The sequence below is a fragment of the Monodon monoceros genome, unplaced genomic scaffold (assembly GCF_005190385.1).
Source record: "Monodon monoceros isolate NGI ecotype Baffin Bay Population unplaced genomic scaffold, NGI_Narwhal_1 Super_Scaffold_22, whole genome shotgun sequence".
In the NCBI taxonomy this organism is placed as follows: Eukaryota; Metazoa; Chordata; class Mammalia; order Artiodactyla; family Monodontidae; genus Monodon; species Monodon monoceros.
Genome location: NW_021703779.1, coordinates 110,768,213 through 110,794,581, shown reverse-complemented (window position 1 = coordinate 110,794,581; position 26,369 = coordinate 110,768,213). Strand labels below are relative to the sequence as shown.

At 40.8% G+C, this 26,369-nt stretch overlaps 1 protein-coding gene across 4 annotated transcripts in view; it reads left to right on the top strand.

Moving 5' to 3' along the window:
* The first annotated feature begins 520 nt into the window (after positions 1-520).
* MBNL3 (muscleblind like splicing regulator 3) overlaps positions 521-26,369 on the top strand; it is a 127,478-nt gene continuing 101,629 nt past the window's right edge. For 3 of the 4 annotated variants that reach the window (XR_003796381.1, XM_029240593.1, XM_029240597.1), the window contains exon 1: positions 1,565-1,705. The gene's annotated coding sequence lies outside the window, so the exon portion shown is untranslated. Of the gene's footprint in view, positions 744-1,564; positions 1,706-26,369 lie in introns of those variants that run through there. The other variant, XM_029240594.1, reaches the window with a different exon arrangement.

Below are 26,369 nucleotides of genomic sequence, written 5' to 3'. Positions count from 1 at the left end.
CAAACTCCGTTAAAGAGGGGGAACTATTCGCACAGATCAATGATTCCCTTTCTGAGGTTAGCGTCTTAAAGGGAAATAAAGGATTTATAGAAGGGACAGGACCCAGGAAGGCAGGTGGTGAGTATTGGTGTGTATATAAATATATATTTTTTGCCTTCAGTGGACCGACATATTTATTCACTAAGGTCATTTTTGGAATTACCTAGTTCACCTTACCTGTATCCGAAGTGACTATAAAAGTACAGCTTTGAACCACACTGCATTTCTCATTGGCACTTCTGTTCCTGCAGCTCTAGAAACTTTGCTGCCTCCCTCCCCCGCCCCCTCTGGGGCTGTGTGCAAGCTCTGTTTGTTCTCGCTTTTGTAAAACCTGAGCCTTATGATTTGTGCCCCCTCCCCTTCCCTTAACAATGAAATAAAAAGCCTTTGCAGCGGGGGCTGGGCCGGCGGGTTGGGGGGAAAAGGCGCCACACCCCCTGAGAATAAAGCCCGCGCTTCGCTCCGGGAGAACCGAGCACGAATGAACGAACCACACAAAGAATATATTTGGCGACGGAACAGCGCCCTACAGGAAGAAAGTGCCCGCACTCAGAGCGGGATCCGGCGCGCGACTTTTTGGCGCTCTCCGGGAGCAGCGAGAAGTAGGCGGAGGACAGAGAGTCCCGGGCTGGGCGCGGGAGCGGGGGCAGCACGCAGCCCCATTCCCACGCGTCCGGGGCTGGGAGCGGCGCGCGCCGGACCAGGTGAGGTCGGCGGCGGCGGCGGCGGGGCCGGTGCCTGGTGTGCCACGCTACCTGGCCGGGCGGGGCGGGGCCGGGCGGCCGAGGGCGGCAGCGTGCCGCCTCCCAGCCCGGGAGCGCCCGCGCGCCGCTCCACTGCCCGGCGGAGTTTGGCGGGAGTTGCCGTTCGGGCGCCCGAAGCCCCCTCGTCGGCGCCATGCCCTCGGCGCGCCGCGCGTGTGCCGGGCGCTGGGCGCGGCGAGGGCCTGCCCGCCGCAGGGGCCTGGGCCGCCGGGTCAGCGGGCGCTGCCGGGGGCCGGCGGACGGAGGGCACGCCTTTGGCTGCGGCCGGGCGGGGTTTGGACCGGGGTTGCCATGGCAGCCGCTAGCCCGGCCCGGAGCCCCACGCCCGCCTGCCGCTGGGGAGCCGGGGAGCTCTAGGTGTGCTCCAAGTGGACTAAACCAAGCGCTAGGGAGGCGCGGGGAGGGCCGGCCCGGGTTCCCCGCTGTTCCCCGGCCCGCCGGCCGGCCCCGGGGAAGGGCCCCGAAGTAGTCGAGTAAAAGAAAATCTTCTGGCCTCTGGGCCCGAAAGGAGGCTCGCCAAAGCACGGGGCGTGGGGGGAAGAGGGGATCGGAGGGATTGTCGCCTCCGTCCTGGAGTCCCCGTGTGCGTGTCTCTCGCTTGACATTTTATACCCCACCGCGGCCGACTCGGAGCCGGGTTGCCCGTCCCAGCCCTGAAGTTCTGTAGGTGGGGCGGGCTTTAATTTGCTTATATCTAATGATTTCAGGAGCCTCGCTTTAAAATGGCGGCATTGAGTATCCACCCCTGCTAGAGGCTCTCCCGGCACCGGGGCCACCTCGCGCAGCGCTGCTTTTGCTTCTGCCGCTAACAGATGGCATGTGCTGCTGTCGCTGCCGCTGCCCCCGCCGCTGCCGCTGAGAGCGGGACCCCTTAGGCTCTGGGTTCGCAGTAGCAGCCGAAGGTAAGGATGGCGAGGAGTTGGGGTTGGTGAGCGTGGCTGCCTTCCTAGGACGCCGACGAAATCGAATGCCTTTTAAACTTTACTTTTCAAAATGGCAAAGAGAAGGAAAAGTAATCCTGCAACTTTTTGCAATTTTAGGGCTTTGATCTGTCTTCTTATTGTTCTGCTTCCTTCTTTCTTTTTTCCCTTTCTTTTTACTTCTTCTTCCTTTATATATATTGCATATATAACATATATATAATATACATTTTGTAATTTAAAGGAACTTGCATGGCATATTATCAGCAAATGCTTCTAGCCACTCATTTCCCCGTGGCCATGCGATATCGTGGGCAGTGCCCCAGCTTTCATGCTGAGCCCTGTCTCTTGCCGCTCTGGATCAACACATTTGGGCAGCTTGCTTTTACTACCGGCATCTGAAGGGCCTGAAGGTAGATTTTAGGAGACTATTGAAAAGGTAACTTTAATTTTTAGCGTTCACACAAATAGCTCTTATGGTCAGAAAATGAAATTAAATCAAGACGAGCAACCCAAGTTAACATTCAGGTGATTCAATTGTGTAGTTTTATCATTAGTAGACCTACTGTGTGTTTTCTGACTATTGATTGGTATAGATTGATACAACAGTGAGGGTGAATTTATTGTTGCTGTAATTAAGGTAGTGTGTTTTCCAAAAGTTCTTTTTTCTTAGATGTTCCTTAAATGCTAGTGTTTATGAATTGGGCATGGATCCCCACAGCCTAACGCTACACATGTATTGAGTTCATGGGAAACCATCAATTAAAACAAAACTATTGCAAGATTTAATTTTGAAATGGTTGATAATTTTTCGCTCTGTTGACTCCCTGGTTTAATGTCTTTGGGTGGTTACTGATATAATGGTTGGAAAGTAGACTGTTGAAATAGCTGTACAAAAGACTAGACATCGGTGTTTAATACAATTGACCTGAGGTTTTTTTCCCTTTGATGAAAGGCATATTGTCAATGAAGCTTAACAGAGACCTCAGATTTTTCTAGTTACATTCACATTTTCCATTTTGCCTATGAAAATCTAGTCCTTAATGGTTTTTTAAAATAAATTTATTTATTTTTGGCTGAGTTGAGTCTTTGTTGCTGGGCACGGGCTTTCTCTAGTTGCAGCGAGCGGGGGCTACTCTTCGTTGCGGTGCGTGGGCTTCTCATTGCAGTGGCTTCTCTTGTTGTGGAGCTCGCACTCTAGGCGTGCGGGCTTCAGTAGTTGTGGCTCGCGGGCTCTAGAGGGCAGGCTCAGTAGTTGTGGCGCATGGGCTTAGTTGCTCTGTGGCATGTGGGATCTTCCCGCACCAGGGCTCGAACCTGTGTCCCCTGCATTGGCAGACGGATTCTTAACCACTGCACCACCAGGGAAGCCCCTTAATGTTTAAATACTTTTAAAAGTTGTTTAAAAAATGTTTCTCAATATGTAATACTTTGGGGGGATGCTTTCATATTTATTGAAACTTCCCTAAACATAGCCTAACAGGGCTTCTGCCCATAGCCCAGCTGATACTATTCTACCTCTGTCCACTTTCGACTTCTCCCAAAGCAGTAGAAGCTACTTGGCTGGCAGATTCTCCTGTTATTAAATTAAGCAAGCTTCTGGGGAGTGGCGGGGGAAAAGAGATTGTTTTGCACTTATTAGAAATGGTGCAGTTTTCCTGCCCAGATGCTGTAGTGTGCCTAAAAAGAACTTAACTGTTTCCAGTGGAGTTACTATGTAATCCGTTTTCCAGATTATTGTTGGGAGAAGTGTTTGGGGCAGTTCATTGCTTCACATCTGAAAGGAGAGTTCCTCCTGCAGGTAGAGAAATAGATACTTGCATTTTTGCAAGAGAGCAGGGGTGACCAAAAGCAGCTTCCCACGTTTTTAGTGATTACATCCTTAGATTTCAGCTCATGAAGCTTTGCTTCCTCATGTGCTGCCTTGTTGCTGAATGACTTTGGACCAAATGCATCCTTAAAAAGGGGGTGCTGGGGTGGGTGCTAAACCTTGGGCCCAGAACAGACAAGCTGAACTAGTGTCAGAGACATTAGGAAGACATTTTGCCAGTTAAACATTCTGCGGCTTCATATAGTGATGAGATTGGAGACCTTGTGTGAAAACAGGTGAAGGAGTTTGTCAGAAAAAAAAATATTTTGAGAGAGAATTGATATAGTGCTGGGCTAGGAGTGGTGACTGAATGTTTCGCTCTATTTCTAAGAGCTACTTCATTTCTCTAATTTCCTTCGCTGCTTTAAGCCCTCATAATGATTCCCAGGACTATTATAAAGTCCCTTTTTTCCCTCAACTGTCCACTGAAGGCATTTCACAACAGCTGCTTTTTAAGGGGGATAAAACCTATGATTCTGAGCTGGTATCCGAATTCTCTTTGGTAATCTCCTGAACCTACCTTTTACCTAAGCAATGCTTTGCACAAATTAGGTGCTTAATAAATGTGGAGTTAAAAAGAAGAATGAGTAGTCGGTAAACTCACAGAGGAGCAGATTTCGTGCTCAGCTTTTAATTTAAACAGAAGATTTTCTGTTTTTTGTGAGCTGGCAAGAACCTCAAAATTTGAAGTAATTTAGAACAGCATTCCCCCTAATTGCTTGCATTTTATTTGCCTCAAATGGGTTCTCTTGCTTCTCACCGCAGTGCTAGGCACTTGTGTAATTCATCCTTCTGACCAGTAGGTGTATTATTATCTGCCCAGCTCTACCATATGAAAAAGTAATCACAGCAGCCTGGGGAAGAAAGGTTTTGTCTTTGGAGGCTGTACAGTACTGCACGTGCTGGAACAGTGGCCATATGTGGGCTGCTGTTCAGATGCTGACAGTGTAGTCGGAAGTACAATTTTGTTCTCCACCCAGCTGTCTTTATATGCGAGACGGAAGGGAAGGAAAGAAGAGAGTGAGAAGCCCTAACGTGATGAAGATTTTCCTTCCGAAAAATGTACACTTATCCTGCTTAACAGCGCAGTCAATTCAGGAAGGTGGCAGAATTGTTCTGTTTCGAAATAAATCACGTTGTCTGATAGGATTACAAACAGGGATTGGGGCCTAGCAGACAAGAATAAGTTACAGTCCATGTTTGACAAGTAATTTGATCCTGTAATTAAAGTTAGATAATGGTCACTGCCATGTTAAAACTATCAAGTGTCTGAAAGAGCAGTCAGGCTACACTCACCTTGACTTCGTTAAGGTGCTTCCATACAGTTGAGTTTTCTTATAACAATGTCTAGTAGGGTGAACAGATGGATTTTTTTCCCATTATAAATGTATGTGATGTCAAGAAAGTAGAAATCAGTTTTGTTTCTTTGGGGGAATTTTCTGCCTCTCCCTACGTGTGACACAGTTCTCGATCCAAAAAATAGAAAGAAACCCGTGCCTCAGATAAAATGAAGTGGGCATTTTTCCTCTAAGAGAATAAACTGTTTGGGAGCAAGTAGTTTAATTGCCAACCAACCCAAAACAAACAAATACAAATTATGATCCAAAAGAAAGCAATTAAATCTGTATTAATGTAGGCTTTTAGATCTTAAGGAATCCAGATGGTCTGTGGCATTCTGCTCTTCCTAAATGGTTATATATTGCCTCAAGACAGCCAAATGACAATGTTGGAAAGGCAACTTCGAGAATTAGAATAAATAAGTTATCAGTTACATTACCAGGTGTTAATGACATCCATGTGACCTAAAAGGGGTCAGAAAAGTTTTTTTTCCAGATCATTCTAGTAAAGACAATATAAAACCATCATTTACTTCTACTTGGTTTTAAATAGAGTGACAGTGTTTTTAAAAGAGTGATGGAGAAATAATGCAATCTGGGAAGAGGGACCTTATTTTTATTTGAGAAATAAAGGTACTCCCAAATTGTCTGGACACATGAAAGCACACACATGTGCACACATGTGCAAACTAGTCTTCATTTTACGACAATTTATACAGCTGGGCATTGATTTATTCCTGGAAGATTATGGGAAAAATACCTATTTTTACAGCAATCCTCCAACTCTAAGAATGAAAGAAAAAATGCTTCTTTTTTTAAAAGCATTCATAATAAATGCTTGTATTACATGATTCTCTCTGAGGCTCTGTATGTTCAACTCCAGTCAGTTAACTTTCAGAGAAAGGATACATTGATCACAACTCAAGAGGAAACAGAAATGAAAGGAAGCTTGCTTTAAGCACGTGTGTGTGTGTGTGTATATATGTAAGTGAATATACATATGAATGTATATAATATGTACATTGTATATAACATGTATGTTGTGTATATTCACATACGTATGTCACACACGTATATATATATACTTTTTTCTCCCTCTATATGTATATGATCCTATTCAAGAAACTCAAGCATAGTAACCCCAGAACTCTTTATAATAGCCATGAGAACAAAGTGTTAAGGGGTAAAAAGGAGACCAACGAGAGATTTAGGAATCAATTAGGCACGCTTGTTAAAATATTATGTCCACTCTTAAGTCCTTCCTCCATCAGCATTAAGTTGGCTCATGAGTAGAAGGAGTGCTTTGTTTCTGATGTTAGGCAGGAGTTCATTTTATGCCCACACAGTGGGTGAACTTGAGGGGCCCAGAAGTGAAGGGCCTCCAGTTGAGAAAGGCAGTCTGGGCAGAATTACAGGAGGTTGGTATTAGACTTCCAGCAGGCTCTGTGATCTCCTTAGGCCATGGGGGCATCCTAGGGACTGACAGTTTGGCGGATCTTGTTTTCCAGTGTGGATCACTCAAATTAGCTTAAAATTGTCCCCAACAGTTATTCTTTGAATCTCGAGCTTCTTGGCATTGCCCGCAACTGGTGTGGAAATCTGAAAATGGTTTCTAAGGCTTATTCAGGTTTCCTTGAATGTATGAGTAACTCCTTATTAGGCAAGTTCCTGGGTCTCCTTACCTCATATCACTAGTGCCTGGCACATACTAGGCTGTCAGTAAAACTTGGTTAAGTAAATGGGAGAATAGTCTTTCTAACTTGTTCTTTTATTTTATGAACAGCCTTCCTGTGATTTCAGGTAGCGTTATCTATTTTTGATTGACAAAAAAAAATTAACCCAACAACAAACAGAATATCCTGCTGGAGGCGTTGATAACAGCTCTCTCACAAGTCCAGGGAAAAGCAAGAAATGGCAACCTTTGGGCTGAGACCTCGAGGAGTAGCCTGAAAACCAGTTGCTCTTTTTCTGTCACCTGTAGTTGCATTTAGTATATCTCCAGCACATCCCAGAGAAATCAGTCTGCCACAAGAAGTTATGTAGCAACAGTCCTTCAAATCATTTCACCAGATAAAAAAAGGAACAAAATCAGAAATACCGTGACTCAGATGCCTCGTGTCATGTATAGTTTAGAAAGTGATGAAGTGAGACAAAACCCAAAAAGGACACTGAGAGCTGTCTCATTTTCAGTCAAACACTGATTGCCCATTTAGAGGGTGAATTTGCATAGGTTTTTATTTACCAAGATACAGGTATGAATAGCGCCTCTTTTTACTGTGTCCAGAAAGCAAAGTCCACACAGTGGAAGAGACAAGAGCTGCCATTTCAGATCCACCACAATCATCTTTTGTGCCCGGAGGACCATCAGTCTTTAGGTACAGCTTTTGTAGCCTCTCCTTATATAGGGGCATGAAGAAACCAAACAAGGGGGTGGGGTTTATTTTTTTTGGGGGGGTGGCCTGTTAGCAAAAACTGAGAGTGAAAGAACCAGAGAGCTTGCATTTCACCTTTTGTTTTTAGTCTTCAACCTTCATGCGGGAAAACAAAACAAAGCGGAACAAAAGCACCGTGTACAATATTAGCTTGGGCATACATCCCATAGTATAATTCCCCAGTTGTTTGCTTTACAAACTTAGAAAATGAGATTGTCACCTAATGTTAAGGTGGCTGCTTTATTATGATTGGATTCATGTACTATATAGTGGTTTTTCTGAGTTCTATTTAAAACGTATAGAGAAACGCGCTCAACCAGAGGCATGGCACAGTGGCGGAGATCACATTTCACCTCGGCACCCAACTGGAGTTTGCATTTGTCCTCTGAAAAGCAGGCATTCAATAACTGGCCCAATTGTGGGTGCTATTTTGTTAAAGAACACGTTGATGTTTCCCCAAATTCTTGCTATCTGTGATAGATGAGGATTCCAAAGCAGAGAAGTGGATTCTTTTCAGAAGTGATTTTGAGAAAAATTTAAACTCCTAAGTCGTTGATGTCAGCATTTTTCCTAAGTAATTGGATAGCACCAAGAAAAACCTTATTAGCTCACGCAGAAGTATGAAGTGAAAAATAGTACAGATTATAGGGTCACATTTTATGTCTAAAGTCTTCAAATGCAGAAAAACATGGGGGGGGCGTGGTCGAGGAGGTGCCGTGTAATCTGATCTGTTTCATGAATGCCTATAGCAGTGGCCTCAGCCACAGACACGGGCTGTGTCAATAAGTGCTCTGCGGCTTTCTGAAGCCAGGGTCTGGGCTGGAATCAGGTTGACAGGCTCCCCAAGGGAAGGCATTTTTTGAGAAAGACATTAGAGTTTGGCGGAACTTTGGCCAACTAGATGCCCTGCTACCATTTATTAATCCTCTTTCTCAGAGAGATAAACCTGGTTTTGCTGGGGGACTCATTCGGACATACTGTAGCAATAATACGAGGGCAAAATGCTTGTGCTTCCCGACTGAAACTTCCCCTCCAAAGCTCTTTTGTGACTGAGAAGTTGACAGGCTGGAGAAATGTGACACAGGGCTTGGCATTTCACAGTGCTAGAAAAAGAAGAGAATACCTCCATATGTTGTGAAGAATGTGGTGATAATAATAAAGGATCTAAAATGTGATTCCCTTAGAGAGCTCTCATACATGCACATACTTTGAAGTTGCACAAGTCATGTTGTGGGCTGGTGAGAGAGAGAAAGAGACAGAGAGTCAGAGGGAGAGAGAAACCAAATTTACGAAGCTAGTTCCTCTTCTCTGGGATATTGTAGTCTGCAGTTTTCTCTTACTAATCAGATGCATGCAAATTGTGGTTCTGAAAATAAACCCAAAATTAACAGGAAACACCTAGGCTATCTAATGTCTGATTATGAGCACTTTTACTTTTCCTAATGTGGTCTGTTATTCCTGTGTTCATTAAAAGTGCAGAAGTTCAAGTGACTGGTTGTATGACCTGTGCTAAGGAAAATTTTTTGGAAAAGTTACTTTTTTCACTTGCAAGCTTAGATCATCTAATAGCCCTCCTCATTGCCCTTCCAGCTATCCCCAAATAAATTTCCATAGTATTTTTAGCCACCTATGAAAACAGTTCAGACGGAGGCAGTGAGAAATGGTGACAAGCAATGACAGGAAATGCCGTTTGCGCTGGTCTCCTTCATAACTTAGTGAGGCCACAGCTGGCTGATTTGATTTTAACTTCCTGTTTGGGGGCTACTTGGGTCAAAAGTAGCAGTGTTTTCTGTATAGAGATTTTTTTGGCTTTATTCTGTAGGGCCACAATAAATCTGTCACTGGACTGCATGTTTTATATATTTTATGGACTATCATGTGGTTTGAGTTTAATTTGGAAGGCAGTGCTTTTACAGTCAAGATTCCCCACCACCACCACACACACGTGCAGCTTTAGGGTCTGGGGTTGCATAGGCCTTTGAAAGTTTATAGCTCTATTTACACAATAGTGATTGCTGAGAAGGGCATTTCCTGCCAGTTAATGACTGGTCGGAAAGGCCAACAGTCCAAATCCAGGGAGAGACAACCATTCATTAAATGCCACTAAGGGACCAGGGCGCTTTTATCACGAAGTGGTTAGGAGAAAGTGAAAACGCAGTCTGCCTTTTGAAGAGCCCAAAGCAGTGCCGGCAGAACCAGATATGGATGTGCTGCCTTGTGGTATGAAGAACGGAGCTTCTTTTCATGACAGGGACCAGCTGACTTTCCCACAGGGTGCCAAATCAAGACGTGGGTGAGGAGGGCATTTCCTTCAGGTTGATGACCCAGTGGAGAGGGGACAAATAAAGATAAGGGCCCTGAACTTGCCAAGTATTAGCTGCCTGAAAATGGTCAACTCACAGGTGTTACAGCTACCTTAAAAACCTTTAAGATCACATGGTTGAATTTCCTAATTGGTTGAATAACTGATCATTGCCAAAGTGGACAAGAATTTAGGGATGGAAAGAATGATCTCTTTTCAAGGTCAGTTTAGCAGGACACCGATATTCTGTTTCAATTCCCTAATATAAAGAAAAGGTAAATAATATGTATGAAGAATGCTTTGCCTCTTGCGGAAGCACCTTTGAGGGCTGTAATATTAACCATTTAACCTAAGACATTCCCAGGAAACAGTTTTGTCCGCAGTATAATTCTTGTCTGCTATAAAGCAGCTGAGGTGTGAAGAATTTGGCATTGATTTAGAGCGAAAACAGAATAGGACCGAGATTAGGTTCACATCCAGGAATTACTGACTTCCTGGCCTGTCCTTTGCTCCCTTAGCTTCCTAAGCCTTCAATTTGCTAAAATGTTAAATGTTTATAAAGGATAAACATCTGTTCTAAGTTCTTTAATAGATACCTCCACATAAGGGAGGTTGTGGGACACCCTGACTTCAGAACTTGGCTTGGTCCTTTACCTTGAAATTTTCTTTCATATCTATCAGATTTGGTGGGGGGATGGCAGGGGTGGACTGAACCTCTAAAATACGGGCAATCATAATAGGCCAGACACCTGGGTTTCTTCATGGGATTGAGAAATCTGTCACAGGCGGCACAAACCAAATATTAAGTTTCATTTTTGGGTCTGGAAAATGTCATTACATGCTTTTAAAATATTCAGTAATCCAAAGATTGCTGGTTATAACCAGTTCAAAAAATAAAAGTTTTCCAAAGTTTAAAACACTACAAATGAACTGTATACCAATTACTGTTGTTATTATTAGATGAGGCCTCAAGCACATTTATAAACAAAGAAATGACTTGGATGAACTAAAAAAAATTTTGAAAACATGATTTTATTATTTTGAGCATTCTTGCATTTGAATGTTAAGATACACTAAAATTCTGCGAGCTCAGATTAAAGACAATATTCTGATTTACAAAATGTTTTGGATTAAGAACAAATAAGGTTCTACTGAGTAGATGTCCTATTACCTGAATTAACACACATTTGTAATTAGCAACACAGCTGCATTTAAATAATGATCCAGAAACCTTAGAAGTATCTTGTTCTAGGAGTTTAAGTACCCCTTCCATCTTCTTGACATCATGTTTTGTTTAGCAAACCCTTTCTTTGTAGGTTATCCCCAAATATATTTCAAGCTGGTTCGGATTCAGTTACCACAGTCTGTACTAGTGGCCTCAAAATTAATGAAGATTTACCCTACTATAAGTGAAGCCAATACCATTACCTTGTGGCGTGTGAAAAGTCTATTTGTTCTATCAGCGTAGTCTTCAAGTGGTGGGCAATAAGTCATTAGTGCATAATGAAGTCTGTTTAGTAGGTTATGACTAACATTACTTTTAAACAAAATTGAATAAAATATACAGCAAGAAAATATCGGACTATATCGTGTAGTAGGCTTAGATATTTTTTGTGAGACTTATTTCAGATCTATGCACATATGTACTTAGGATGTAATATGTATTTCTCACTGTTTGTTGCTGTTGAAATGGTTTAAAAGTCAGTGTTTTAGTAGATGTTATTTCAAACCAGGTCAGAAATGCTTTTTCCTCTTTTTTTTGAAGGGAAAGTGGTCAAGGGATACTGGGGTCTTGGGTGCTGACATACTGAATGATGTTGGTTAAGTTCCTTCACAGTTGTGTGTCTGTTTTTCAAACTGAGAAGTGAGACATATTGCTGTAGGAATGCTGTAAGATTTAATGTCTATGATATGTTGTAGTCCCGAGGGTATACACTTTATGTAAGTATTATGTATTTACCAAGTGATATTGATAGACCATGAGACACAGAAAATAATGCTAGCTAGGAACAGAAGACAAAAAAAGACATCTTAGAAAAACAACAACAATAACTAAAAATCTTGGGATGGCTGGGTGTGAGGTGCTTGTAGCAGCAAAAGAATGGTTAAAAAGTTTAAATGTAGAAAAAAGCCCACATTAATATGAGTTTAATGAGTTCAAAAATTGGCTTTGGTTTTTACAAATCTAAAATGGTCATATCAAGAGAGAAGAAAGCTGATTTTTAAATAAATATAAATGTACACATTTACCATGTTTGGAAGAAAACCTGTGAGTGGCTATTTTCTTCTGCAATGAAAAAAGGCACACATTAAAATGAATTTTAAAATTGTGGATGGGAGGCATAAGCCGAGAGTCTGTTAAATATACCTAGGATATTGATGGGAATGATTACACAAATAAAGACAATGGTAGTCACATAGCCTTTCTAATTACTTTTTTGTACTGATGAGAATTAGGCCCAGCAGTAGGAAAAAAAAGATTTACTCATATGAGGTACTGAGTATAATCCATTAAGAGACTGGAGACCACCTTAGAAATCTGGACAATTTGTGCATATTCCTTTGAATTAGATCATTGTGAGGGGGAGGAAAATATTGCCTTCTGGGGTACTGTTGCATCTCTCCAGTACGTACGATCATAAGGATATTGTCCTTACCCACCCAGCCCCATCCCCAGTTCTCTGCCAGTGCCATGAAATCTCCTTTATGTCTGAACATGCTGACTTCATTCCCAAAGGTCTTTTACTGTGGACATCTTTCAGAGCCTTAATGCACTGCTGCTTTCTCCACACGGAGAATTTGAAATGAAATTAGGCTTTTCATCGCAGACATTTAAATGGTAAACTTAACTTACTACTCTGGAAATAAAATACAATCTCAGCTGTAATCAGTTGGTAACTAAATTCTGTCAATTGTAAATGAGTTCTTATCTCCCTCTTCAGATATACCATATTTAAAACTTGTTAAGAATAGAGAAAGGCTTACACATCTAATGGTTGTGTAATTAGAAATCAATTTATTAAATGGGATGTAAAACAAATTAAGCATCATAATAAAGTGTTATACCATCACCGACAAAAACGTTCCATGCATTACTCTATTCATGATGATAAAAACTAAAAAATGATGGATTAATCTGCATACATTTCCCGATCTTTGGAGCGACAGGTTTTAACTATTTCTTATTCTGTTTGTTAAAGCTGTTTAGAGAGCACTAATATGTATGTTTTTAGGCCACAGGATAACTCTGCCTATAGCATCTGTTTCACCATAAACAACATTTTAGTAGCGTAGAGTAGGTAGAATAAGATGTGGGCAGTTTAAGTGTGAGTTATTCAGGATTTTCAGTTGCAACAAGCATGTGGTTGTTTGTATGTTTTGGGCAAACAAAATTAGTCATTGGTTTGGGGTGTCAGCTACTTTTTAAAATTTTTAAATTTTTTATACAATTTTAAAAGTTACACTCCATTTACAGTTATTACAAAATATTGGCTATATTCCTTGTGTTGTACAGTACATCCTTGAGCCTTTCTTATACCCAATACCTCCCACTCCTTCACCCTTATATTGCCCCTCACCTCCCCACTGGTAGCCACTAGTTTGTTCTCTGTATCTGTGAATCTGCCTCTTTTTTGTTATATTCACTAGTTTGTTGTACTTTTTAGATTCCGCACATAAGTGATATTATACAGTGTTTGTCTTTGTCTGACTTATTTCACTTAGCATAATGCCCTCCAAGTCCATTCATGTTGTTGCAAATGGCAAAATATCATTCTTTCTTATGGCTGAGTCGTATTGCAATATATGTATTTATTTTTATTTTTAAATTTTATTGAAGTATAGTTGATTTACAATGTTGTATTAGTTTTGGGTGTACAGCAAAGTGAGATATATATATATATATATAATTTTTTTTTCAGATTCCCTTCCCCTGTAGGTTATTACAAAATATTGAATACAGTTCCCATGCTATACAGTAGGTCCTTGTTGATTATCTATTTTATATATAGTAGTGTGTATATGTTAATCCGAAACTCGTAATTTATCCCTTCCCTGATCTTTCCCCTTTGGTAACCATAAGTTTGTTTTTGAAGTCTGTGAGTCTGTTTCTGTTTTGTAAATAAGTTCATTTGTATCATTTTTTTAGATTCCACATTTAAGTGATATCATATGATATTTGTGTTTCTCTGTCTGACTTACCTCACTCAGTATGATAATCTCTAGGTCCGTCCATGTTGCTGCAGATGGCATTGTGTCATTCTTTTTTTGTGGCTAAGTAGTATTCCATTTTGTGTGTGTGTGTGTGTGTGTGTGTGTGTGTACATATCACATCCTCTTTATCCTTTCATCTGTTGATGAACACTTAGCTACTTTTTTCACTTTAGCCCTGTGGGTCTATTTTGTGAATACTTGGCAAATTAATAGTGATAAGAAAAAGCTATGGAAGAAGGTGTGCTAAATCCAACTAAACCCCAAGCTGTCATTCATTTCACACATCATCCTCACTTTTCTCAGTCTGTGAAATATTATGATCCCTTGTGTAACACATCTGTCAAATTTCATTTAAAACTTCAAGGTATACATGGAACACAAGACCTTCGGCAGGTGAGTTTATTTTGTTTATTGTGAATGAAAATTTCCCTCAGAAGGCAATAAGACTGTGAAGGCAAACTGTCTTCTAGAATGAAGAAGGAAGATGGAAAGAAAGAAAGAGATGCTAGATTTGCTAGTCTTTTGCTTGGATAATTCCTTTTATCATATTCATCATTTTCGTGGGACCCTATTGGCCAAAAGAAAATTAAGATGTTGGTATTGCTGTTGGCAGAGTTTTTCCTAACTGATAAGTGAGGAAAACCTCTTGGTTCCAAGAATCACCACCATTAGTGCTTTCAGGAAGCCTGCAACGATTGGACATAAGAAAAACAAAAGCCTGGTCATCTCAGCTCCAGGACAGGAGCTCTGGTTCCTGTTGTTCCTCATGTTGAGTAATAATTCAAACAAGACAAGACAAACCCCTCTTGAAATGAGAGGTTGGTTGGTTGGTTTGTTCTTAAGTGAAAATAAGCTGGGTTTCCTTGAATCCCTGTAGAGGGAGTGTTGTGAAGCACACATGCAGACTTCAGTCTTCAAATTTTTAGCTTCCTAGAGCAGGACAGAACTTAGGTAATAAGAAGTCAGAGGGCTTCCCTGGTGGCGCAGTGGTTGAGAGTCCGCCTGCCGATGCAGGGGACACGGGTTCGTGCCCCAGTCCGGGAGGATCCCACATGCCGCGGAGTGGCTGGGCCCGTGAGCCATGACCGCTGAGCCTGCGCGTCCGGAGCCTGTGCTCCGCAACGGGAGAGGCCACAGCAGTGAGAGGCCCGCGTACTGCAAAAAAAAAAAAAGAAGTCAGAAAGTAGAATCAACAACCATTGCTTTTGTGTCGTTAAGGTCCGTTTCTGATTTGCTGGGTGTGAATAGTGGCATAGAACTTAACCACGTGAGATGTCAGAGGCCTGCGACTTCCCTTCTTATGCTGGCAGGCCCAGACATTGGCTCTTGGAGTTCTTGGGTGGCAGTGCTTACTACCACCTTCGCCTCCAATCTTAATATCTGTAGGCAGGAGTTTATATATAGGAATAAAATTTGAACCCCCATTTTCAGGCCCAGTAAAAATGTCCTATAATAGACGTTTAGAGTCAACTGACATTTATCGAATACTTACTGTAGCCAGACGCTCTGCTACGTGCTTTCATTATTGTTATGACAACATTTTCCCTAGCTATGAAATGCAGTTGGTTCTAGCCAGGCAAGTACTCTCTTTGGCATGAGTAGATATCAGGCTAAAAATTGCACCTTCAGCTCTTTGCTCACTTTTTAATACAACCCCACAAACACAAAATCATTTCTTCTTTGTCTAGTCATATTCTCTTCATTATATGGGGACCATCTCATGACCCATAGCCTGCCTCTTCTATCAGTGAAGACGTTTATTTCCTTTTAAGTCAAGCCAACATTAATCTCTTAATCATCTTGATAGAAAAAGTGACTGGTTTAGCTATCTGGTGGATGGTGCTGCAGTCAGGTGAGAAATAACAGGATGAAGAGTAAGGCATCAGGAGTGTGAAATGATGTTGAGTGAAAGTGCTGCTGAAACAGCTATGTAACAAAACCTAGAACAAAGTTGGATTAAACTTGTCTAAAATGCAGAGAAAATAACAGAGCAAAACCTTGCAAGTCAGTCTCTTACCCCTAGGAGTGGCCAGGGCACCCCAAGGAGATCATCAGGGGAGGAATCTCTCTGTGCCACAGAAGCAAAGGAGAAAGAAAGTTTCTAGGGGTTGGGGGGGTTAGGAAATCAACAAATATCAAAGGAATTATGTAAGTTGAGGCCACTGGTTTTGGTATTTAAAAGATCGTTGGTGACATTTTAGAGACCAGAAACAAGTTTAACAGAGGGTTGAGGAGTAAATGAAAAGTTGGGAAATGAAAGTCGTGGTGATTGCTTTTTTGAGATGATGATTAAGGATGAGAAATGTTGGAACTTAACAAGGAAGTAGGATCAAGGGAAGGAAGAGTTTTGTTGCTCTGTTTTCTTTTTTTTTAACATCTTTATTGCGGTATAATTGCTTCACAATGGTATGTTAGTTTCTGCTTTATAACCAAGTGAATCAGTTATACATATACATATGTTCCCATATCTCTTCCCTCTTGCATCTCCTTCCCTCCCACCCTCCCTATCCCACCCCTCCAGGCGGTCACAAAGCACCGAGCTGATATCCCTGTGCTATGCGGCTGCTTCCCACTAGGTATCTACCTTATGTTTGTTTGTATATATATGTGCATGCCTCTCTCTTGCTTTGTCACAGCTCACCCTTCCCCCTCCCCATATCCTCAAGTCCATTCTCTAGTAGGTCTGTGTCTTTATTCCTGTCTTACCCCTAGGTTCTACATGACATTTTTTTCCTTAAATTCCATATATATGTGTTAGCATACGGTATTTGTCTTTCTCTTTCTGACTTACTTCACTCTGTATGACAGACTCTAGGTCTATCCATCTCATTACAAATAGCTCAATTTCATTTCTTTTTATGGCTCAGTAATATTCCATTGTATATATGTGCCACATCTTCGTTATCCATTCATCCAATGATGGGCACTTAGGTTGTTTCCATCTCTGGGCTATTGTAAATAGAGCTGCAATGAACATTTTGGTACATGACTCTATTTGAATTATGGTTTTCTCAGGGGATATGCCCAGTAGTGAGATTGCTGGGTCATATGGTAGTTCTATTTGTACTTTTTAAAGGAACCTCCATACTGTTCTCCATAGTGGCTGTATCAATTTACATTCCCACCAACAGTGCAAGAGTGTTCCCTTTTCTCCACACCCTCTCCAGCATTTATTGTTTCTAGATTTTTTGATGATGGCCATTCTGACTGGTGTGAGATGATATCTCATTGTACTTTTGATTTGCAATTCTCTAATGATTAGTGATGTTGCGCATTTTTTTCCTGTGTTTGTTGGCAATCTGTATATCTTCTTTGGAGAAATGTCTATTTAGGTCTTCTGCCCAGTTTTGAATTGGGTTGTTTGTTCTTTTGATACTGAGCTGCATGAGTTGCTTGTATGTTTTGGAAATTAATCCTTTGTCAGTTGCTTCATTTGCAAATATTTTCCCCCATTCTGAGGGTTGTCTTTTCATCTTCTTTACGGTTTCCTTTGCTGTGCAAAAGCTTTGAAGTTTCATTAGGTCCCATTTGTTTATTTTTGTTTTTATTTCCATTTCTCTAGGAGGTGGGTCAAAAAGGATCTTGCTGTGATTTATGTCCTAGAGTGTTCTGCCTATGTTTTCCTCTAAGAGTTTGATAGTTTCTGGCCTTACATTTAGGTCTTTAACCCATTTTAAACTTATTTGTGTATATGGTGTTAGGGAGTGATCTAATTTCATATTTTACATGTACCTGTCCAGTTTTCCCAGCACCACTTATTGAAGAGGCTGTCCTTTCTCCACTGTACATTCCTGCCTCCTTTATCAAAGATAAGGTGACCATATGTGCGTGGGTTTATCTCTGGGCTTTCTATCCTGTTCCATTGATCTATATTTGTTTTTGTGCCAGTACCATACTGTCTTGATTACTGTAACTTTGTAGTATAGTCTGAAGTCAGGGATCCTGATTCCTCCAGCTCCGTTTTTCATTCTCAAGATTGCTTTGGCTATTTGGGTTCTTTTGTGTTTCCATACAAATTGTGAAATTTTTTGTTCTAGTTCTGTGAAAAATGCCAGTGGTAGTTTGATAGGGATTGCATTGAATCTGTAGATTGCTTTGGGTAGTAGAGTCATTTTCACAATGTTGATTCTTCCAATCCAAGAACATGGTATATCTCTCCATCTATTTGTATCATCTTTAATTTCTTTCATCAGTGTCTTATAATTTTCTGCATACAGGTCTTTTGTTTCCTTAGGTAGGTTTATTCCTAGATATTTTATTCTTTTTGTTGCAATGGTAAATGGGAGTGTTTTCTTGATTTCTCTTTCAGAATTTTCTTCATTAGTGTATAGGAATGCCAGAGATTTCTGTGCATTCATTTTGTATCCTGCAACTTTACCAAATTCATTGATTAGCTCTAGTAGTTTTCTGGTAGCATCTTTAGGATTCTCTATGTATAGTATCATGTCATCTGCAAACAGTGACAGCTTTACTTCTTCTTTTCTGATTTGGATTCCTTTCATTTCCTTTTCTTCTCTGATTGCTGTGGCTAAAACTTCCAAAACTATGTTGAATAAGAGCGGTGAGAGTGGGCAACCTTGTCTTGTACCTGACCTTAGTGGAAATGCTTTCCGTTTTTCACCATTGAGGATGATGTGGGCTGTGGGTTTGTCATATATGGCCTTTATTATGTTGAGGAAAGTTCCCTCTATGCCTACTTTCTGCAGGGTTTTTATCATAAATGGGTGTTGAATTTTGTTAAAAGCTTTCTCTGCATCTATTGAGATGATCATACGGTTTTTCTCCTTCAATTTGTTAATATGGTGTATCACATTGATTGATTTGCGTACATTGAAGAATCCTTGCATTCCTGGAATAAACCCCACTTGATCATGGTGTATGATTCTTTTAATGTGCTGTTGGATTCTGTTTGCTAGTATTTTGTTGAGGATTTTTGCATCTATGTTCATCAGTGATATTGGCCTGTAGTTTTCTTTCTTTATGACATCCTTGTCTGGTTTTGGTATCAAGGTGATGGTGGCCTCGTCGAATCAATTTGGGAGTGTTCCTCTCTCTGCTATATTTTGGAAGAGTTTGAGAAGGATAGGTGATAGCTCTTCTCTAAATGTTTGATAGAATTCGCCTGTGAAGCCATCTGGTCCTGGGCTTTTGTTTGTTGGAAGATTTTTAATCACAGTTTCAATTACAGTGCTTGTGATTGGTCTGTTCATATTTTCTATTTCTTCCTCATTCAGTCTGGGCAGGTTGTGCATTTCTAAGAATTTGTCCATTTCTTCCAGGTTGTCCATTTTATTGGTATAGAGTTGCTTGTAGTAATCTCTCATGATCTTTTGTATTTCTGCAGTGTCAGTTGTTACTTCTCCTTTTTCATTTCTAATTCTATTGATTTGAGTCTTCTGCCTTTTTTTCCTGATGAGTCTGGCTAATGGTTTATCTATTTTGTTTATCTTCTCAAAGAACCAGCTTTTAGTTTTATTGATCTTTGCTATTGTTTCCTTCATTTCTTTTTCATTCTTTTCGATCTGATTTTTATGATTTCTTTCCTTCTGCTAACTTTGGGGTTTTTTTGTTCTTCTTTCTCTAATTGCTTGAGGTGCAAGGTTAGGTTGTTTATTCGAGATGTTTCCTGTTTCTTAAGGTGGGCTTTTATTGCTATAAACTTCCCTCTTAGAACTGGTTTTGCTGCATCCCATAGGTTTTGGGTCATCGTGTCTCCATTATCATTTGTTTCTAGGTATTTTTTAATTTCCTCTTTGATTTTTTCAGTGATCACTTCGTTATTAAGTAGTGTATTGTTTAGCTTCCATGTGTTTGTATTTTTTACAGGTCTTTTCCTGTAATTGATATCTAGTCTCATAGCGTTGTGGTCGGAAAAGATAGTTGATACAATTTCAATTTTCTTAAATTTACCAAGACTTGATTTGTGACCCAAGATATGATCTATCCTGGAGAATGTTCCATGAGCACTTGAGAAGAGTGTGTATTCTGTTGTTTTTGGATGGAGTGTCCTATAAATATCAATTAAGTCCATCTTGTTCAATGTATCATTTAAAGCTTGTGTTTCCTTATTTATTTTCATTCTGCATGATCTGTCCATTGGTGAAAGTGGGGTGTTAAAGTCCCCTACTATGAATGTGTTACTGTCGATTTCCCCTTTTATGGCTGTTAGTATTTGCCTTATGTATTGAGGTGCTCCTATGTTGGATGCATAAATATTTACAATTGTTATATCTTCTTCTTGGATCGATCGCTTGATCATTATGTAGTGTCCTTTGTCTCTTCTAATAGTCTTTATTTTAAAGTCTATTTTGTCTGATGTGAGAATTGCTACTCCAGCTTTCTTTTGGTTTCCATTTACATGGAATATCTTTTTCCATCCCCTCACTTTCAGTCTGTATGTGTGTCTAGGTCTGAAGTGGGTCTCTTGTAGACCGCAAATATATGGGTCTTCTTTTTGTATCCATTCAGCCAATCTGTGTCTTTTGGTGGAAGCATTCAGTCCATTTACATTTAAGGTAATTATCAATATGTATGTTCCTATTCCCATTTTCTTAATTGTTTTGGGTTCGTTATTGTAGGTCTTTTCCTTCTCTTGTGTTTCTTGCCTAGAGAAGTTCCTTTAGCATTTGTTGTAAAGATGGTTTGGTGGTGCTGAACTCTCTCAACTTTTGCTTGTCTGTAAAGGTTTTAATTTCTCCATCAAATCTGAATGAGATCCTTGCTGGGTAGAGTAATCTTGGTTGCAGATTTTTCTCCTTCATTACTTTAAATATGTCCTGCCACTCCCTTCTGGCTTGCAGAGTTTCTGCTGAAAGATCAGCTGTTAACCTTATGGGGATTCCCTTGTGTGTTATTTGTTGGTTTTCCCTTGCTGCTTTTAATATGCTTTCTTTGTATTTCATTTTTGACAGTTTGATTAATATGTGTCTTGGCGTATTTCTCCTTGGATTTATCCTTTATGGGACTCTCTGTGCTTCTTGGACTTGATTAACTATTTCCGTTCCCATATTAGGGAAGTTTTCAACTATAATCTCTTCAAATATTTTCTCAGTCCCTTTCTTTTTCTCTTGTTCTTCTGGAACCCCTATAATTCAAATGTTGGTGCCTTTAATGTTGTCCCAGAGGTCTCTGCGACTGTCCTCAGTTCTTTTCATTCTTTTTTCTTTATTCTGCTCTGCAGTAGTTATTTCCACTCTTTTATCTTCCAGGTCACTTATCCGTTCTTCTGCCTCAGTTATTCTCCTCTTGATCCCATCTAGAGTATTTTTCATTTCATTTATTGTGTTGTTCATCTTTGTTTGTTTCATCTTTAGTTCTTCTAGTTCCTTGTTAAATGTTTCTTGCATTTTGTCTATTCTATTTCCAAGATTTTGGATCATCTTTACTATCATTATTCTGAATTCTTTTTCAGGAGAGTGCCTATTTCCTCTTCATTTGTTAGGTCTGGTGGGTTTTTATCTTGCTCCTTCATCTGCTGTGTGTTTTTCTGTCTTCTCATTTTGCTTATCTTACTGTGTTTGGGGTCTCCTTTTTGCAGGCTGCACGTTCGTAGTTCCCGTTTTTTTTGGTGTCTGTCCCCAGTGGCTAAGATCGGTTCAGTGGGTTGTGTAGGCTTCCTGGTGGAGGGGACAAGTGCCTGTGTTCTGGTGGATGCGGCTGGATCTTGTCTCTCTGGTGGGCAGTTCCACATCTGGTGGTGTGTTTTGGGGTGTCTGTGGACTTATTATGATTTTAGACAGCCTCTCTGCTAATGGGTGGGGTTGTGTTCCTGTTTTGCTAGTTGTTTGGCATAGGGTGTCCGGCACTGTAGCTTGCTGGTCATTGAGTGGAGTTGGGTGCTGGCATTGAGATGGAGATCTCTGGGAGATTTTTGCCGTTTTATATTATGTGGAGCTGGGAGGTCTCTTGCTGAGAAGTGTCCTGAAGTTGGATTTCCCACCTCAGAGGCACAGCACTGACTCCTGGCTGCAGCACCAAGAGCCTTTCATCCACACGGCTCAGAATAAAAGGGAGAAAAAGTAGAGAGAATTAGTAGAAGTAGGAAGAAAGAAAGAAAGAAAGAAAGAAAGGAAGAAAGGAAGGAAGGAAGAAGAAAAGAAGGAAAGAAAGAGACGAAGGAGGGAGGGTGGTACGGTGGGAGGAAGGAAGGAAGGATGGAAGGCGGGAAGGAAGGAAATAAGAAAGAAGATAAAGTAAAAAAAATAGAGTAAAATATAATAAAGTTATTAAATTAAAAAATAATTATGAAGAAAAAAATTAAAAAAAACGGATGGATAGAACCTTAGGACAAATGGTGGAAGCAAAGCTATACAGACAAAATCTCATACAGAAGCATACACATACACACTCACAAAAATAGGAAAAGGGGAAGAAATCATAAATCTTGCTCTCAAAGTCCACCTCCCAATTTGGGATGATTCGTTGTCTAAAGGAGGGAAGGAAGGAAAGAAAGACAGAAAAGAAAGAAAGAAAGAAAGAAAGAAAGAAAGAAAGAAAGAAAGAAAGAAAGAAAGAAAGAAAGAAGATAAAGTAAAATAAAATAGAGTTTTTAAAATTAATTATTAAGAAAGAAAAAAAATTAAGAAAAAAAACAGACGGAGAGAACCCTAGGACAAATGGTGGAAGCCAAGCTGTACAGACAAAATCTCCCACAGAAGCATACACATACACACTCACAAAAAGAGGAAAAGGGGAAAAAATCATAAATCTTGCTCTCAAAATCCACCTCCTCAATTTGGGATGATTCGTTGTCTATTCATGTATTCCACAGATGCAGGGTCCATCAAGTTGACTGTGGATATTTAATCCGCTGCTCCTGAGGCTGCTGGGAGGGATTTCCCTTTCTCTTCTTTGTTCTCACAGCTCCCAGGGGCTCAGCTTTGGATTTGGCCCCGCCTCTGTGTGTAGGTCGCCGGAGGGCGTCTGTTGTTCGCTCAGATAAGATGGGGTTAAAGGAGCCGCTGATTCGGGGGCTCTGGCTCACTCAGGCCGGGGGGAGGGAGGGGCACGGAGTGCGGGGCGAGCCTGCGTCGGCAGAGGGCAGCGTGACATTGCACCAGCCTGAGGCTCGCTGTGCGTTCTCCCAGGGAAGTTGTCCCTGGATCCTGGGAACCCGGCAGTGGCCGGCTGCACCGGCTCCCCAGAAGGGATGTGTGGATAGTGACCTGTGCTCACATACAGGCTTCTTGGTGGCGGCAGCAGCAGCCTTAGCGTCTCCTGCCCGTCTCTGAGGTTGTGCGCTTTTAGCCACAGCTCGCGCCCGTCTCTGGAGCTGCTTTAAGCAGCGCTCTTAATCCCCTCTCCTCGCGCACCAGGAAACAAAGAGGGAAGAAAACGTCTCTTGCCTCTTCGGCAGCTCCAGACCTTTTCCCGGACTCCCTCCTGGCCAGCCGTGGTGCACTAACCCCTTCAGGCTGTGTTCACGCCGCCAACCCCAGTCCTCTCCCTGCGCTCTGACCAAAGCCCAAGCCTCAGCTCGCAGCCCCGCCCACCCCCGTGGGTGAGCAGACAAGCCTCTCGGGCTGGTGAGTGCCGGTCAGCAGTGATCCTCTGTGTGGGAATCTCCCCGCTTTTCCCTCCGTACCCCTGTGGCTGTGCTCTCCTCCGCAGCTCCGAAGCTCCCCCCTCCACCACCCGCAGTCTCCGCCCGTGAAGGGGCTTCCTGGTGTGTGGAAACCTTTCCTCCTTCATCCCCCTCCCACTGGTGCAGGTCCCGTCCCTATTCTTTTGTCTCTGTTTTTTCTTTTTTTCTTTTGCCCTACCCAGGTACGTGGGGAGTTTCTTGCCTTTTGGGAGGTCTGAGGTCTTCTGCCAGCGTTCAGTAGGTGTTCTGTAGGAGTTGTTCCACGTGTAGATGTATTTCTGGTGTATCTGTGGGGAGGAAGGTGATCTCCACATCTTACTTTTCCGCCATCTTCCCCTCCCTCTCTTGTTGCTGTTTTTAGGGTAGGAGTGACTTAGATGTGCTGACAGGGACGCAGAGGTGAGGCAGAGCTTTCATTCTATCTTTACTCATCAAGTGTAGAAATGTCTGTAAATCACCAAATATGCATCGAGTGCCTATATTACTTGCCCAGCGTCTCGGTTAATATGCACAGTATTATTTGTGCAGTCTGATTAATCTGTGAAGAGCTCTGGTGTTTATTCGTTTTGTCCTTAAGGTAAAGGATTAAGCTTGTCATTAAAGAACTGGGATAGCTTTGGACAAAAAAAAAAAGACAGTGTAATTCACCCAAAATAATAGATAGGATTGTTTTTAAATGGCTTTAGAGACAAGTCAGTGCTACTGAATTAGTGAAAATGTGACTGGCATCTTTCTATAGGTCAGGCTCAGTGAAAACAAAAGAGAAGGTGGGAAAAGCTATAAAAAATAATAAGGATTCCAATATAACTGCCAAGGATGGACTTTTACTCTATGGTTTCCCTTTAGACTAAGATTCAGTGTCAGTCCTTCATCAAGTTAGAAATTTTAACATGTGCAGCAGCTTCCCTGGGTCACATCTGGCAACTTCAGTTTTTTGTGGATTTTATATTTTAACATGTAATTTAAAAAGTAAACCTTGGGTCCAGATTCAATTCCCCTTGTTTTCATCACTATCCCAGTTCTTTCTTCTTGAACATATTTTGTTCTTCCTTTATTAGAAGCTGATGATTATTGGTACAAATATCTCTAATGTAAGCCTTGTATATAATGTCTAGGGTGATGTTTGATTCTAGTCAAAAAGAAATGGTTGCTGCTTTGAGGTTCTGAAAATGCTTTTTACTCTATAGAGATGATGATGCAAATTTTGTGACATGTTGAAAAACTTAAATCTTTGAAGTTATTGTAAAGGTACTAATTATCTAAATCAGGATTTCCTAAACTGTGTTTATTTTGCCATATATTCCAGGAAGTAAAAAAGGGCTTCTTAGGTGGAATGCCTGGGAATTGATGGTTAAAATGAATACCATATTCTGAGGATTAAATTGTACTAAAGCTACATTCCCTCTTCCCCCCCAAACTATATATATACACACACACACGCACACATACATATTTATACACACACACATATATGTATACATATATGCATACATATATGAGTGAGTGTATATATGTATATAATTTTTTTTCAGCTTTTGGCTTTTTGTGCTGCATTTCAAATTACTGTGCAAACATGACTTGTTGATAAGAATTTAAGACTACTCCATCAACAGGAATCAAAATGGTTTAATAACATCTTCCTGCCAAGAGAACACACTGCACAAAGTCAGCAGTAACTTAGATTAAAAGATTCCCCCTACTGCAGGGAAAATGTTAAGTGTAATTCTAAAATGACTATGAAGAATTTGCCTTTAATTTCTTGTTTATGATTTGTAGCTTCAACTTCTTCCTTACCATTTTGTACTGGAGAAAATAGATTTCTGTACTATCCTAAATAGAGAAGCACACCAAATGGTTTCACATTTCAGTTACTGAGTATATTTTACTCTGTTCAGGTAAAAATAGGCAGCAGATCCAAACTTGAAATAATAGCCTGGATGGGCTGATTAAATCTGTGATCAACAATTTTCAACTCTTTGCTTGATAATTGGAAGAATTGCAAACGAAGGCAAGTTTATATGGTTGGTTTCAATTAAGGCTATTGTTTTGAGAGAATCAGACAGTTTGGTAATCAAGTTGTGAACTCTATGCATCTCTTAACGAACTAATTTAATCTGATATCTCTTCAAAGGCTGTGTTCTGTATTACCAATTAACTATACCTCTCAGGCATCCCAGCTCCTCTGCCCGGGGTCTGCTCTCTGGTTGATAATTATTACAATTATTTATTGGATTCAGTAAAGACATTGAATTTGCAAATGGATTCTTTTGGGGTTTGTATAGTATCAATAATAACAACCCCAGAGTCCTTTTGCTCAGTGAAATTATGTTTTTTAACAGCAAGCTTTACACATTGAAATTAACTAAGCAAAATTATTAACACTCATTTGAATGTTTAATAATTAATGATTTAAATAATTAAAATTAAAATAATGTAGAAAATGTATTTTTTCCCAAAGTCTTTACTGCATTATCTTTGTGTGTCTCTGTGTGTGTTTGCGTGTATGATTAACGACTTGTTTGTCGAGCTTCAAGTGGAAAAATTCCAGCAACGAAGACAAAAGTGAGTGATGAGAGAGTATTTCCAAACAGACCTCTCTTAAAATGGCTTTTCAGTAAAAGCCTTTGCCTCCACTTCTGCCCAGCTGCATTAAGTTGCGAGAAACATTTAATTTACTTTAGGATGCCAAGTACCTTGTCTTTTTCAAAGCTAAGGAAGTCTGGTTTTGTCGGACTTGCTGTCTTTTTTTTTTTTTAATAGAAAGGACTTGCCAACTTTGAGAGGTAGTTACTCATTTCTTCAGATTCCAATTCTATTCGATTTCTTTTGTGTCTGTTCATCATCGGAGCTCCCTCTTATCTCAAAAGGTAAGCTTAAGTTTGGCCCTTTAGCCTCAGTTCCTGGAACAAC